General features: G+C 47.2%; 2 long non-coding RNA genes across 2 annotated transcripts; both read right to left on the bottom strand.

The window, feature by feature from the left end:
* Positions 1 to 493: 493 nt before the first annotated feature.
* Positions 494 to 832, bottom strand: LOC113746143 (uncharacterized). The gene is made up of 3 exons (XR_003462626.1): positions 807 to 832; positions 628 to 729; positions 494 to 551 (listed from the first exon to the last, which is right to left on the bottom strand). It is a non-coding gene; the product is annotated as an uncharacterized LOC113746143 (long non-coding RNA).
* Positions 833 to 1,318: 486 nt separating this feature from the next.
* LOC113746140 (uncharacterized) lies at positions 1,319 to 10,571 on the bottom strand. Its single transcript, XR_003462624.1, has 4 exons — positions 10,277 to 10,571; positions 4,490 to 4,544; positions 1,530 to 1,705; positions 1,319 to 1,332 (listed from the first exon to the last, which is right to left on the bottom strand). It is a non-coding gene; the product is annotated as an uncharacterized LOC113746140 (long non-coding RNA).
* Positions 10,572 to 15,221: the final 4,650 nt, after the last annotated feature.

A 15,221-nucleotide genomic window follows, 5' to 3' on the forward strand; every position in this document is an offset into this window, starting at 1 on the left:
TGAGCTGCTGCGGAGAAGAAAAAGAAAACTCATGAACTGACCACCTGACAGGTTTTCAATCCGAAACTCTTGAGTCCTCGTTCTGCTGCAACACCACGACCACCTGGTCTCCAACGACTTTCCACCAGAGAGGAGAGGTGGTGAGGGGAACAGAGAAGAGGGGAGAGACTTAACAGGATAACAGAGCGAGGACCAGGGTAGGAGAACCGAAGAAAAGCAGAGAGAGCGAGCACGAGGAAGCGGGAGGAGAGACGAAGAGGAAGAAGAGGGGAGAGAGGAGGAGGAGGAGGAGCGGGGAGGAGAGGGAGGAGGGGAGGAGGGAGGAGGGAGAGGAGGAGGAGGAGGAGAGGAGAGGAGAGGAGAGAGAACATGACCAAACAGGAAGTTGGAGCCGACAGGTGTGTGCAGGTGGATAAACGCCGTCGACCAACCAGAGCGTCCATCTGCTGCAGCTTCCTGGCTCTGCTCCTGCACGCGCTCAGTCTTCATCTCGTGACGAACAGCAGAGACTCCTGCTCAGACTCCCAGAATGCACCTGGGCTGCCGTGGGCCTGGAGGACAGACGACCGTTAGTGCTCCTGACCGCGCCGTCCAGGTCCAGTAAAGACCAGGTCCACCTGAACTCACCTGGATGTTCCTCTGCAGGTCCTTCTTAAACGTTGACTCGTCCACTCGTCTCTTCAGCTCGTTATAAACCTGAAGGTCTGCGGTCAGCTCGTCCACTTTGTCCTTAACGAGACATGAAGACAGAGACACGTGAAGCGGACACACATGAACGCCGAATTGTCTCATGAAGGACAATTTACCTTCAGGACTTTTTCAGCAGCTTCAACTGTCCAGTCAGCTCAACGTCTCTGCGTCATGTGTCCTCTGCAGCTCTGAGGGACAAAAGACCAAAGACAAAAGGTCACAGGTTTTAGACGTACGGAGACTACGTCCAGGTTTTAGACAGTCTGTGGGACGTCACAGAGACTACGTCCAGGTTTTAGACAGTCTGCGGGGACGTCACGGAGACTACGTCCAGGATTTAGACAGTCTGCGGGGACGTCTCGGAGACTATGTCCAGGTTTTAGACAGTCTGCGGGGACGTCACAGAGACTACGTCCAGGATTTGACAGTCTGCGGGGACGCTCCGAGACTACGTCCAGGTTTTAGACAGTCTGTGGGGACGTCACAGGACTACGTCCAGGTTTAGACAGTCTGCGGGGACGTCACAAGATACGTCCAGGTTTTTGACCGTCTTACCTTGGACGTGTCTCTCGTGTTCTCAGTGGCAGTCTTACTCTTGTGTTCATGGAGGACGTTCAGATCAGCTGTCGTCTCCGTCTTCACCTGGAATAAAACAGACTCAGATTGAATCAGCTGATGGACACATGTAAACACACAGGGTCAGAGGTCACGAGCTGCTGGCTGCAGACTGAGGTGGTCATGTGACCTGAGGACAGCTGCTGTCTGAGCCGATCGTCGTCTATGAATAAACTGACACTCGACACGGTCCACTGTGCCAGGACCTGGTTTGACGTCCTCACCTTATCGGGACGCTCAGGACGAGGGCGCACAGCTCTTCATCGGCGTGGCCCTTCAGAAGCGCCGCCCTCTCCGGTTCCCTTGGCTGACAGCACTTCCTTCAGCGTCCTCAGCTGCCACTCGAAGCGCTCCAGCTGCTTCTCCAGGTAGACGTCCTGCTCACCTGACGCACGGTCACCTGCAAACACCACGAGGTTACTTGTACTGAACGCAGCACGTCGGGGTACAGGAAGGACTACTACAGGCTGTACGAGGTAAATTACTTAGTTACATCGCCAGCTGTTCTCTGTATCTTCAGGATGAAGGGTTAAAATGAATCAGGCAAACGTTCAGGAAACGTTTAGGAAACGTTTCCGACTGTAATTTAATTTGAACCTGTCAATTACATCATCGACATGTAGACACACGCCGACACCACACTAACAAACACACACACGACACACACACACACTCAACAAAAACACACACACTACACACACACTAACACACACACTAAACACACACACAACACACACCCACACGCTGACACACACACTCACGCTGACAACACACACTAACCCACACACAACACACTGACACACCACACTAAACACACCACCACACACACACGCTGACACACACACTCACGCTAACACACACACTAACCACACAACGCTGACACACACACACACCACCCGCCGACACACACCACACTAACACACACACACCACACACACACGCCGAACACACACACACACCACGCTGACACACACTAACACACACCACACACACTGACCACACACCACACACACACATACTAAACTAAACACACACACACACACACACACACACGTCATGTCTTCACCTCAGGTTGTAAAGAAGCATCATTACTGTAAAAACATGAATAGTTCAGGAAACGTTTGACTCTACGTTATCAAACGTTTGACTGCGTTATCAAACGTTGTTTTGAAGCATCGTTTCATAATAACGAGTTTATTTTCTTTCTGTATTCTGAACAAACGTGTCGCAGCTCGTCTGCAGATCAACTGTCCGTTACACTGATGAGGAAACAACACGGATCACACAGAATAATAAATGAATATTAGTACTATTATTATTATTATTATATTTATTATTATTATTATTATTATTATGAAACATTTAAACATGGAGAGAACGTTGGTGAGGTTCATGAACTTTAGTTAAACACGAAACATTTACTATAAACAAGATGATTTGTTTATTATTAAGTTTATTAAGTTTACTTAGTGTCAGATATTTCACCTTATCAGTATATTATCATATTATAATAACACTATCACTGTCTCGCTACATCATGAACCGTTCAGTGATTTCTGCTCACTTTAGTTTCTGATTGTTGGGGACTATTTTCAGAGGTGGATTAATCCACAGAGTGTTTGTGGCAGCAGGACGGTGTGTGAATAAACTGCTCGGGCTCAGTTTCAGATCACTGATCAGTGATTCACAGTGTGATGACGTCGTCGTGTTTTTAAAGGAGCGCTTTCTAGTCGAGTCGTTTAAACTGAACAGTCTGCTCGTGAAACAGGAAACGAGCTGACGTGAGTGTTGACAGACGCTGGTGAGTCGGAGCAGATGCTTCACTGTGAACCTGTAATCAGCTGATCCGGTAACCTGACGGGACGTTTTGTTGTTCAGAAACTCGTTGGGCTCATAAACAGACACATTTAGGTCATGAACTTTTTTCACTTTGTGGTTTTATCAGATTTTCCACAGCAGCTGTTTCAAATCTTTTTTTAAAGACTTCTTTCACAGGCTCATCACAGAGTCACTGCAGGTTCTGAAATAAACAAGATCAAACTAATTATGCAGAGGGAAGTTCAGATTGAGGAATTAGACCAGAGTGGTTCATGAGTGCTGATATAGATAATAACCGCACTGAGACTTTTAACTACATGTATCACTCCACATTATCTACATATCTGCACGCCCCTTTTTAACGCCCGACATTTGGACTGTCGTAGCAGGAGCTCAGGTGAGTCCCCCTCCTGGAGTCCGTGAAGTGTCCCAGTAAACCTGCATCGCCCTCATCACGGCGCCCTGAAGTAGCTCACCTGAGAGGAATGCAGTCAGTTTGAATGTGATCACTTCCACCTGTGATTTACCTGCTATGACAAGTCAACGTGCCTGACAAAAGGTTCATTAGATCAGCTCTGGGATCAGTTTACTGATCGCCATGGTGATTTATAACAAAATGATGTCATTACACAACGATACATTTCCAAGATTTCTTCATCCGAAACAGTTTTTCAGATTTTATTAATTATTATCAATCATAAAACATATATATGATCATGTGCATACATTATACTGTTATAAAAACACATTATGTATGACACATTATTGTTCTAACAGCAGGTTATACCAATAACTATCGTGATAACAACATGTTTTATTGTGATAACGACATGTTCGGTGCCTATGGCTTGGAGGTAGAGTGGGTTGACCACCAATCAGATGATTGGCGTTTTGATCCCTGGTTCAATCCCCTCCAGTCTGCATGTCCTTGGGCAACATACTGAACCCCAAACTCCCGAAGGCTGTGCCATTGGTGTGTGAATAGTGTGTGTAGTGTAAAATCACTGAGTGGTCGTAAGACTAGAAAGTTGCTATATAAGTACAGTCTATTTACCATTTACATGTCCTATGTGATAATGGCACGTCATATGTTAAATGTGATGACGACTGTAAACGCCTATCAATATCCACAACGTGACCGTTTGTACAGGAAACAGGTAAAAATGATGAAGTCAACTGAACTCTACTTCCTGTTTCATGGAGACTTTAAACTCATGAATATGCAGCGTGAATCAATCAGGACTCAGACATGAAACAGGAAGTTCAACCGTTTTCATCCGACAGGCTTTCAGAGCTCAGAGTCATTTTATCTTGAGAACAGGAAGAAGAACAGCTGAGGAGGAAACCCACAGACACAAACACTCACCTCCTTCATCTCGGCGGCTTTTCTTCTGCTTCTTCTCTCCCTTCTTGCTTTTCTTCTGATAACGACAGGAAGAGAAGAAGAAGGAAACGTTTCAGTAACATTTAACAAACATGACAGACTGACATGAAGGTTTCACATGAAACTGGAGGAGCTTTACATCCTTAAAGTGACAATAACAACAGTCTGATGATTAAGACCGGCCCCATGAAGAGGTTTATGGAGCTTTAACAAAGTATTAGAGACTTTTAATTGGGTTAATCACAGTCAGCCTGGTGAATTTCTGCCCGGCAACCAGCTGCTGTTCTGATTGGTGGACTGCTGAGAGAGAGGGAAAGCCTTTAACGAACAACAGATTGCTGTCAGCAAACTATGTGCCCTATGAATAAATGGATACGGTCATAAGCACCCTGAGGTCTTTCTGAGCATTTACATACATCATTTGTGTGGATACAGTTTTAAAAAGTGACAATTTGAGCGACTTAAAAAAGAAGTTTCTACTCTCAGTTAATATGGGAGTGAATGGGGCAGTGGGTGTGTGATCCTGACACATCTGAACTCACAGAGGCAAAACTATAAGTCTGACAGCTTCAGCAGTAACATGTGAGCGAGCAGCACGAAATTTACAACAATTCGATGTTCAGATTATTTCTGTGGAGTCAAATCTGTGGCCGTGAGAGCAGCTTAAACATTATTTTGGGAAGAGATTTTTCCCTCCTTCTCCAGTCTAGTGATCATGTGACTCACTCCGTCCATGAGCAGCCATGTTACATTTTCCCGCCCTTTTTCACACCTTCCCGCCAAATCCGCCATTTTGATTCACTTCTTATAGCAGGCACAATAATGAACGTTTGAAACGGAGGGAAACGTTCACGTCGCGTCACCTAAATTATCCCGTGGAGGACGGTCTTTTGGATCCGTCGCCTGGTAAACAGCAGCTGACGGCAATAAAACAATGCGGAGACGACATGTTTTTATTTTGAAAAGCCAGAACTCCTTCCACTGCTTCGTCCAAACACTATAAATTCATAAAAGTCAACTCCCTGAATCCATTTCCTGCCACATCACCGAGTGCAGAACCAGAACCTCTGACACATCGATCAGTACCGAACACGTCACGCTCGCTCCCCATGAAGGCGACTCAGTAACACTCCAAAGTTCAGCTCAGCTGATCTCTACGACTAATAAAACAATCAGATGTGTGTCAGGAACATGAAGCAGATGTTCTGCAGGGACCTGGACCTACATCCTCTGACCCGCCGAGGCCTCCTGGCAGCCCAGTCCTGGTTCAGGTCTGGCTGTTGAACTGGAGCAGTTATGAAAGCTGTCTGACCCGCTTTGCTCTCATTAGTCTCCACATGACCGGCGCTGTTATATAACTGAAGCTCCGAGAGCGAGATGACTGTTTGTTTACCGAGACGAGCAGCAACAGATGGTCAGACAGAGGCGCGGAGCTGATGTCGTGCCAGAACAGGAGCTGGGTGATACATAAGTTAGTATCAAAGGTCACGTTAGCGACCTGTAAACAACAAGACAGACAATTTAGATCCAGATCAGCTCAGAGAGTCTGGATTACGTTAGCTTGTGTTGCTAACTGTCCGTTAGCAAAGGAGATTCAGACCGGAGCTGGGCGAGCGAGCGATGTACCCGGGCGATGTAACCGGGCGATGTAACCGATCAATGTAACCGGGCGATGTACCCGATCAATGTACCCGGGCGATGTAACCGGGCGATGTACCCGGGCGATGTACCCGGGCGATGTACCCGGGTGATGTAACCGAGCGATGTAACCGATCAATGTAACCGGGCGATGTACCCGAGCGATGTACCCGGGCGATGTACCCGGTATGTACACGGGCGATGTAACCGGGCGATGTAACCGAGCTCTGATTCTTGCATCAAGCTCAGTCCTCTCAACATCAACTTCCTCTGTGGATTTCAAAATGAAGTGTCGTGATTTAACTTTTGTATTTTTAGTTTTTGTGTTCAGAAAAAAATAAAATCAGGACAGACGTGACGAGGTTAAACCAGCGGCAGGTTACACACACACACACACACACACACACACACAGAGAAACACTTAGGCGTGTATCCAAACACATCGACATTGCACAACTGGAGCTAAAACATCACACTGCAGGCCACGTCAAACACACACACACACACACACACACACACACACACACACACACACACACACACTGACATGCTTACTGTATTACCTCACACACACATTGCTCAAGCAGAGTGAAGCCAAACAATCACGCCCTAAAACACACACACACACACACACACACACACACACACACACACACACACTCTCTCTGTATAAACTCTGTGTAAACAGTGGACACTGACTTTATTTAAACTCTGCACTGAAACAATAAATCTGCTTCAAACACGTCGATGGAGGAGGAGACGTGGGCGAGCGCTCAGCAGCATCAGTTTGAGGAGGTTGAGGAGGTAGTGGAGGAGGAGGAGGAGGAGGTGGAGGAGGCGCAGCAGCAGCAGCATCTGGTCCTGCAGGCGTCGGAGGCCCTCGCTCTTAAAAACATCATAAATCACGGTGGTGGTGGAGGAGGAGGAGGTGGAGGTGGAGGCGGAGGTTCGTCTGTTTGTTCTGCTCTCCACAGAAGAAGAGGAGTCCTCTGATTGGCTGATTTAAAGTCAGCGGGTCGTCACGACATCTTCACGATAAGTCGAGAAGCTGCCTCTCACACCGCGAACACAATGACGTGACATCTGCTTCACACATGCACATTTCTGATACCGGTACCAGTCTGGACCCGGGTCGCCGCGCTACCTTAACCATGAGGTAGAAATGACTTCAACAGGAGGACTCGCTGCCTTTGTGGGGTCACGGTCACGGTACCGACCCACAGAGGTTCTTTCAGTCTTCATCAGCCCGTCCTCTTTTTGTTGGTTAGCCTCAGCAGGAGCCAGCCTGTGGTTTCATAATGAACTAATTAAACACTGATGATCTGTGTCCTCGTCAGGACGCCTGACTCAGACTTCCTGAACTTCAAACCACAAACCACAGGGAGGAACCTGCAGGCCACCATCAGACTGAAGACCGTCTCTGAGACCGGCTGAAGACCGTCTCTGAGACCAGCTGAAGACCGTCTCTGAGACCGGCTGAAGACCGCCTCTGAGACCGGCTGAAGAGTCAGGGAACAGGATGTGACATCATGCTCAGTACAGGATGATGACGATGAAACACAGATCTGACCTCTGACCTCTGAGTCTGCAACAACCAACCTGAACATGATCACAGAGACTAGGTCCAGGTTTTAGACAGTCTTAGTCTCAGTCTTAGAGACAGACATGAAGACAAACAGCTTGTTCTATTTGAAATTCCAGCTCGACGACAGAACGTTGAGACATTCCTGATGCTGTAACGAGCAGACGGAGAAAGTCTCACGGAGTCGAGACGCTCGGTTTCTCCGACGTGTTGAATGTGTCGGCTGACAGCGTGACTGATGCTAAGCTAAGCTAACAGACTTCATTAAGACGGCGAGCTCGTTAGATTCACTCTGACTCGTTAAAGACGCTCTGAGCTCGTTACATCAGAGACGGGACAGAAATGACAGCATCAAATGAACGTTCCCATAAAATGTCAAACTCGCTCGTTAAATTATCAAATTAAAGTTCTGAGCTTGATCCAGAGTTTGACGGGTCACATGATCAGAGTTTGAATCAGTTTCAATCTTGAGGACTTTCATCAGACTTCCTCTGGAGACACTGAACTACTGGAACACACCTGGAACACACCTGGAACACACCTGGAACACACCTGGAACACACCTGGAACACACCTGGAACACACCTGGAACACACCTGGAAACACCGGCCTGTCTTCAAGCCCCCTGAAGGAGTAACAGTCACTGACAGTCGAACAGGTTTGGCTCGTGGATCGTGCTCGTCATGAAGCGATCCGTCAGCTCGAGGGTCCAGATCACACGTCTGATCTCTGCAGCAGGTTCTGGTTCTGGTTCTGCCCAACAGGGAACACAGCAGCCTACCAAGGTGCTTTAGTGTCACGTTATTCCCTGTTGGTCTCAGAGGCTATGCTCCAACCCGGCCCGGTCCGGTCACTGAGCCCGGTTCAGTTCTTCCTCCGTGTCATTGAGTAATAATCAATACTTTGATAGGTTATCACGCCGTGGAGCCGGTCAGGTCTGACATCATCAGTCCATAAGAGTCCAGAACAGATGAACCCGACCACGACACGTTGACTCTGCAGCGCTGTGATGTTTTCCCGTTGCCGCGGCGACGCAGATAAGTCTTAAAGGCCACAGTAAAAATAAATAAAGAGTCACATGACGGACTCGAGCTTCAGGATCTCTGCAGGCGGTCACATGACGAGTCACATGACGAGTCACATGACGAGTCACATGACGAGTCACATGACGTCACAGCTGGAAGTCCTCAGGTACCAAAAACAACAACGAGCTAACTGTTAGCACGATTAGCCAATGAAAACAAAGGCCAGGTCAAAGGTCGTCAACCTGTGATGTCATCATTCTCACTTCCTCCTGATTCGTTAAAGTTTGAACTTCCTGTTTCTCAAAACTTTAAAAAGTGACAGTGAACGCAGCGTCAAGGTCACATGACACCCTCTGAAAGACTTCATTACCCAGAATCCCTCAGAACACTTCAGCATGTAAGACTGGAGACGATTAAAACAGCATGACGCCAGATTAAAGATTAAAGCACGTTAACGTCTCAGAGACTACGTCCAGTTTTAGACAGTCTGCGGGGACGTCTCAGAGACTACGTCCAGGTTTTAGACAGTCTGCGGGGACGTCACAGAGACTACGTCCAGGTTTTAGACAGTCTGCGGGGACGTCTCAGAGACTACGTCCAGGTTTTAGACAGTCTTTTGTTCAGTCTGAGCCTCTAAGTCTCTGTTATCTAACCTGATGAATTGTCAATATTCAAGTCATAAACTTGCAGGAAGCTGATCAATAACCGTTCAAATTTCAAACTAAAAGTGTCTGACTGACTTTTATTTTGACATTTGATTGAGAGAGAGTTTGGACTGACTGACCTGTCACCTCTATCAATAACTGGACAACAGCTGACAGACAGACAGAGACACAGACAGAGAGAGAGACAGAGAGACAGACAGAGAGACACAGACAGACAGAGAGACACAGACAGACAGAGAGACACAGACAGAGACACAGACACAGACACAGACAGAGAGACAGACACAGACAGAGAGACAGACAGGAAGTGAAACTCAGATTAATTACCGGATTATTTTCAGCCTGTAGTCGGATTATGAGTTCATGTGATTGGGTCACTGAATCACTGCAGAGCGTCAGATGAATATGAAACATAAACTCGACATGAGCTCATTAAAATGCTCTTTATGTAAATGAGCTGAGCTGATTAAAATGCTCTTTATGTAAATGAGATGTAAATAACACAGGCTTCATGTGAGGGTTCCATCCTCGGACAGCACCGTGGGAAAACACGATTCAAACCAGATGTTCATGAAGTCACGTTCACGCTCGTTTCTCCGGGTCTTTGTCACCAAACTTCAGGCGCCAAAATCACCGCCTGTGTTCGGTTTGCGGGTCAGAACCGCCGGATAGATTCTGCAGAAGCGAGCCGGGCTTCAGCCACACGGCGCTTCATTCCCGGCACGTTTCGTGTCCACCGGCCGCCTGCTAATCAACTTCCTCCGAAACAAAGTGAACTTTCCGCCCGAGCCCCGGCGCCCCGGTGCTCCGGCGCTCCGGTGCTCCGGTGCTCCGGCGCTCCGGTGCCGGTGTGTCTCACCTTGCTGTGGCTGCAGCCCATCCCTCCAGCTCCGAGCTCTGCTGTCGGTGTGAAGCCGCTCTCCGTGTCCGCTCTTCCTCTCCGGTCCTCCGGCTCTTCTCTGTTGACAACTTTCAAACACTCCGTGAAAATGTGCCGTGAACGCACCACAGGCCGCCGACAGCAGGGGGCGGGGCTTATCTGTGCTGCCTTCAGGAACACCTCGGAGATTTGTAAACGATGAAAGCCAGTTAAAGCAATGCTAATTTAGCATGACACCTGTTAGCTTTAGCTTCTGTTAGCTTCATATCACAACATGGGACCATTTAGCTTTAGCTACTGTTAGCTTCATATCACAACATGGGACCAGTTAGCTTTAGCCTCTGTTAGCTTCATATCACGACATGGGACCTGTTAGCTTTAGCTTCTGTTAGCTTCATATCACAACATGGGACCAGTTAGCTTTAGCTTCTGTTAGCTTTATATCACAACATGGGACCTGTTAGCTTTAGCTTCTGTTAGCTTCATATCACGACATGGGACCATTTACCTTTAGCTTCTGTTAGCTTCATATCACAACATGGGACCAGTTAGCTTTAGCTTCTGTTAACATTATATCACAACATGGGACCAGTTAGCTTTAGCTTCTGTTAGCATTATATCACAACATGGGACCTGTTAGCTTTAGCTTCTGTTAGCTTCATATCACGACATGGGACCATTTAGCTTTAGCTTCTGTTAGCATTATATCATGACATGGGACCAGTTAGCTTTAGCTTCTGTTAGCATTATATCACGACATGGGACCCATTAGCTTTAGCTTCTGTTAGCGTTATATCACGACATGGGACCAGTTAGCTTTAGCTTCTGTTAGCATTATATCACGACATGGGACCCATTAGCTTTAGCTTCTGTTAGCGTTATATCACGACATGGGACCAGTTAGCTTTAGCTTCTGTTAGCATTATATCACAACATGGGACCCGTTAGCTTTAGCTTCTGTTAGCGTTATATCACGACATGGGACCAGTTAGCTTTAGCTTCTGTTAGCATTATATCACAACATGGGACCAGTTAGCTTTAGCTTCTGTTAGCATTATATCACGACATGGGACCAGTTAGCTTTAGCTTCTGTTAGCATTATATCACAACATGGGACCAGTTAGCTTTAGCTTCTGTTAGCATTATATCACGACATGGGACCAGTTAGCTTTAGCTTCTGTTAGCATTATATCACGACATGGGACCCGTTAGCTTTAGCTTCTGTTAGCGTTATATCACGACATGGGACCAGTTAGCTTTAGCTTCTGTTAGCATTATATCACGACATGGGACCAGTTAGCTTTAGCTTCTGTTAGCATTATATCACGACATGGGACCAGTTAGCTTTAGCTTCTGTTAGCATTATATCACGACATGGGACCAGTTAGCTTTAGCTTCTGTTAGCATTATATCATGACATGGGACCAGTTAGCTTTAGCTTCTGTTAGCATTATATCACGACATGGGACCAGTTAGCTTTAGCTTCTGTTAGCATTATATCACGACATGGGACCAGTTAGCTTTAGCTTCTGTTAGCATGACATCACTTCCTGCGACCGTCTGAATCGTCCCATTAAACCTGTGACATCATCACATTTTTAACAGCTGATGTCACACTGTGTGTGTGTGTGTGCTCAGATTAATAACATGTTATTAATTAAAGCTCCACAGTTGCTCGGCTGCAGTTTTTTATGGATTTCACGTGAGCGAAACATAAAGCTCGTAAAACACACACAGGACGTCCTGCTGGACTTGTGAGGACTCAGGGCCTAGAACAACATGTACACGCACACACGTGTTACTGTTAGAGACATCACATAGACTGACTTCATTTCCTGCAGACCACCAACACCCAACAACAGAGTCCATGTCCCCGTTTGGAAAGACGTCCTCAGTCAACTGAGCACACAAAGTCACACACTCCGAATCTGCAGCAGCAACGACAACAAGATTTTCTTTGTCCTTTTCAAGCTTTGTTTTTTATTTTGACAGAGACAGATGAAGAGTGACAGGTGGAGAGACAGAGAGGGAGACAAAGAGAGAGACAGAGATGCGGGGAAAGAGCCACAGGTCGGATTCGAACCCTCGGCTTCCACAGCGAAGGGCTTCCTAACCCTTCACACACGGGACGGCTGCTCTACCACCCGAGCTAAACGCCGCCGCAAGGACAACATTTAGACAACAAGTCAACACCCCGCAGACTGTCTAAAACCTGGACGTAGTCTCTGTGACGTCCTCAGACTGTCTAAAACCTGGACGTAGTCTCCGTGACGTCCCCGCAGACTGTCTAAAACCTGGACGTAGTCTCCGTGACGTCCCCGCAGACTGTCTAAAACCTGGATGTAGTCTCTGTGACGTCCCCGCAGACTGTCTAAAACCTGGACGGAGTCCTACGTGGACGTCCCGCAAGTTGTATAAAACCGACGTAGCTCCGTGAAGTCCGCAGACGTCAAAACTTGACGTAAGTCTCGTGACTTCCCCAGCAACTGTCTAGAAACCTGTACGTAGTCTCTTGTTACGTCCCTCAGACTGTCTAAAACCTACGTATCTCCGTACGTACCCCGCAGAACTGTCGAAAACCGTGGCTGAGTCCCTTCGTTACGTTCGCCGCAGACTGTCTAAAACCTGACTTATCTCTGTGAAGTACTCAACTGGGTCTAAAACACTGACGTAAGTCTTCCGTGACGTCCCCGCAGACGTCCTTAAACCGGGACTAGTCTTGTGGACGTCCCCGCCAACCTGTCTAAAACTTGGGACGTAGTCCTCTTGACTCCCCGCAGAACTGTCTAAAAACTGGACGTGTCTTCGTGACGTCCCCAATCATAACTTGTGTGCCATAAAGACCTAGATGACTAGATAATCTATGATGAAACTCCTCAGACTGTCATAAAACCTGGACGTAGATCTCTGTGACGTCCTCCAGACTGTCTAAAACCTGTGACTTAGTCTCATGTGACCCACGACATAAGACTGTCTAACCGGACGTATCTCCGTACCGTCCCGCAACTTCTAAAACTGGCGTAAGGTCCCTGTGACTCCCCGCAGACTGTCCTAAAAACCTGGACGACCGTTAGTCTCTGTGAGCGTCCTCAGACTGTCTAAAACTGGACGTATCTGCCGTGACGTCCCGCAACCTGTGCTAAAACTGCGTAGCCGTGAGTCCGCCAGTGACTGTCCCTGAGTCCGTCTCTACTGTCTAAACCTGGACGTAGTCTCCGTGACGTCCCCGACTGTCTAAAACCTGGACGTAGTCCTCCGTGACGTCCTCCAGACTGTCTAAAACCTGGACGTAGTCTCTGTGACGTCCCCGCAGACTGTCTAAAACCTGGGCTATCTCGTGACGTCCCCGCAGACGTCTAAAACCTGGGCTTAGTCTCGTGACGTCCCCGCAGACTGTCTAAAACCTGAGTAGTCTTGTGATCCCCTGCAGACTGTCTGAAAACCTGGACGTAGTCTCTGTGCGTCCCCGAGACTGTCTAAAACCTGGACGTAGTCTCGTGACGTCCCGCAGACTGTCTAAAACCTGGACGTAGTCCTTCTGTAGTCCCTCAACGTCTAAACCTGGACGTAGTCTGAGACTCCTCAGACCTGTCTTAAACCTGGACTGCCTGCGTCTTGAACAGTTTCTTCACGAGTGACAAAACGAGGCAGGAAGTGCCGAACACGAGACGTTACTATAACGTTAGTGTAACGTTGTTATCTGTTCACATATTAGCAAAAAAACTACAATAATACACCCACTGTGTACTTTAGGACAAACCCAAGTAAAGTCAAGTACTTGAGATTTGTACTTGAGTAAATTACTTAGTTAATGTCCTGTGACTGTGTTGTTGTGTCTCAGGTTTCACGCAGGAAAACTCCTGCTCAGTGTCCGTTTAATCTTTTTGCTTGTAGCTCTGATCCGATTAGCGTCTGTCACGTTAGCACGTTTCTCTGGATCAGCCAATCAGCATTAAGCTCTACAGGATCAGCTGGCGTGGAAACAGGAAGTGACACTTTACTTTAAAGCAACATCACATATAAATCATTTCAGTTGCGCTACAGCAGCTAACAGACTGAGCTAACAGCAGCTAACAAACTGAGCTAACAGCAGCTAACAAACTGAGCTAACAGCAGCTGACAAACTGAGCTAACAAACTGAGCTAACAGCAGCTGACAAACTGAGCTAACAAACTAAGCTAACAGCAGCTAACTAACTGAGCTAACGGCAGCTAACAGACTGAGCTAACATGAGCTAACAGCAGCTAACAAACTGAGCTAACATGAGCTAACAGCAGCTAACAAACTGAGCTAACATGAGCTAACAGCAGCTACAGTTGGCAGCAGTTCCCTTTGTTTGTTGGCTGTGTGGTGTAAAGTAACTAAGTACTTGAGTAGTTTTCAGGTACTTTACTCGAGTATTTGTACTTCAGTATGACGTCATGATGTCGCTCAGCTGTTGGAAAAAAACAACTGCAGCTCGTCCAAGAGAGAGAGACTAAAAATACACACACATTCCACACATGAACTGTGTGTGTGTGAACAATGTGAAGGGTGTGTGTGAGCATACAGCACATACCTGTGTGTGTGTGTGTGTGTGTGTGTGCTGCTCATAGAAACTCTATAAATACAGCAGATATTTACCCACAATGCACCTCTGACAGATTGTATATGTACAAACAGCTGCTTGATCCTTTAGCAAAGCAGGAGACAGCTGCAGAGAGAGCGTGTGGACATGAACATACGTGTTGCCGTGATGTCACTCTGATCATTATTCATTATTACTGACACTCTGACTGATGATGACGTCACAGTTTGACATTTCCTGCAGCAAACAACACGGTCAGAGCGCGGGGAGGATCCAGGAAGGATCTCAGAGGAGCGTTTTGTAGTCCATCTTCTGGACTTTGTAGTTTTACCACAGATCACGTCAACAACATTCACC

This window comes from Larimichthys crocea, chromosome I (genome assembly GCF_000972845.2).
Source record: "Larimichthys crocea isolate SSNF chromosome I, L_crocea_2.0, whole genome shotgun sequence".
Classification (NCBI taxonomy): domain Eukaryota; kingdom Metazoa; phylum Chordata; class Actinopteri; family Sciaenidae; genus Larimichthys; species Larimichthys crocea.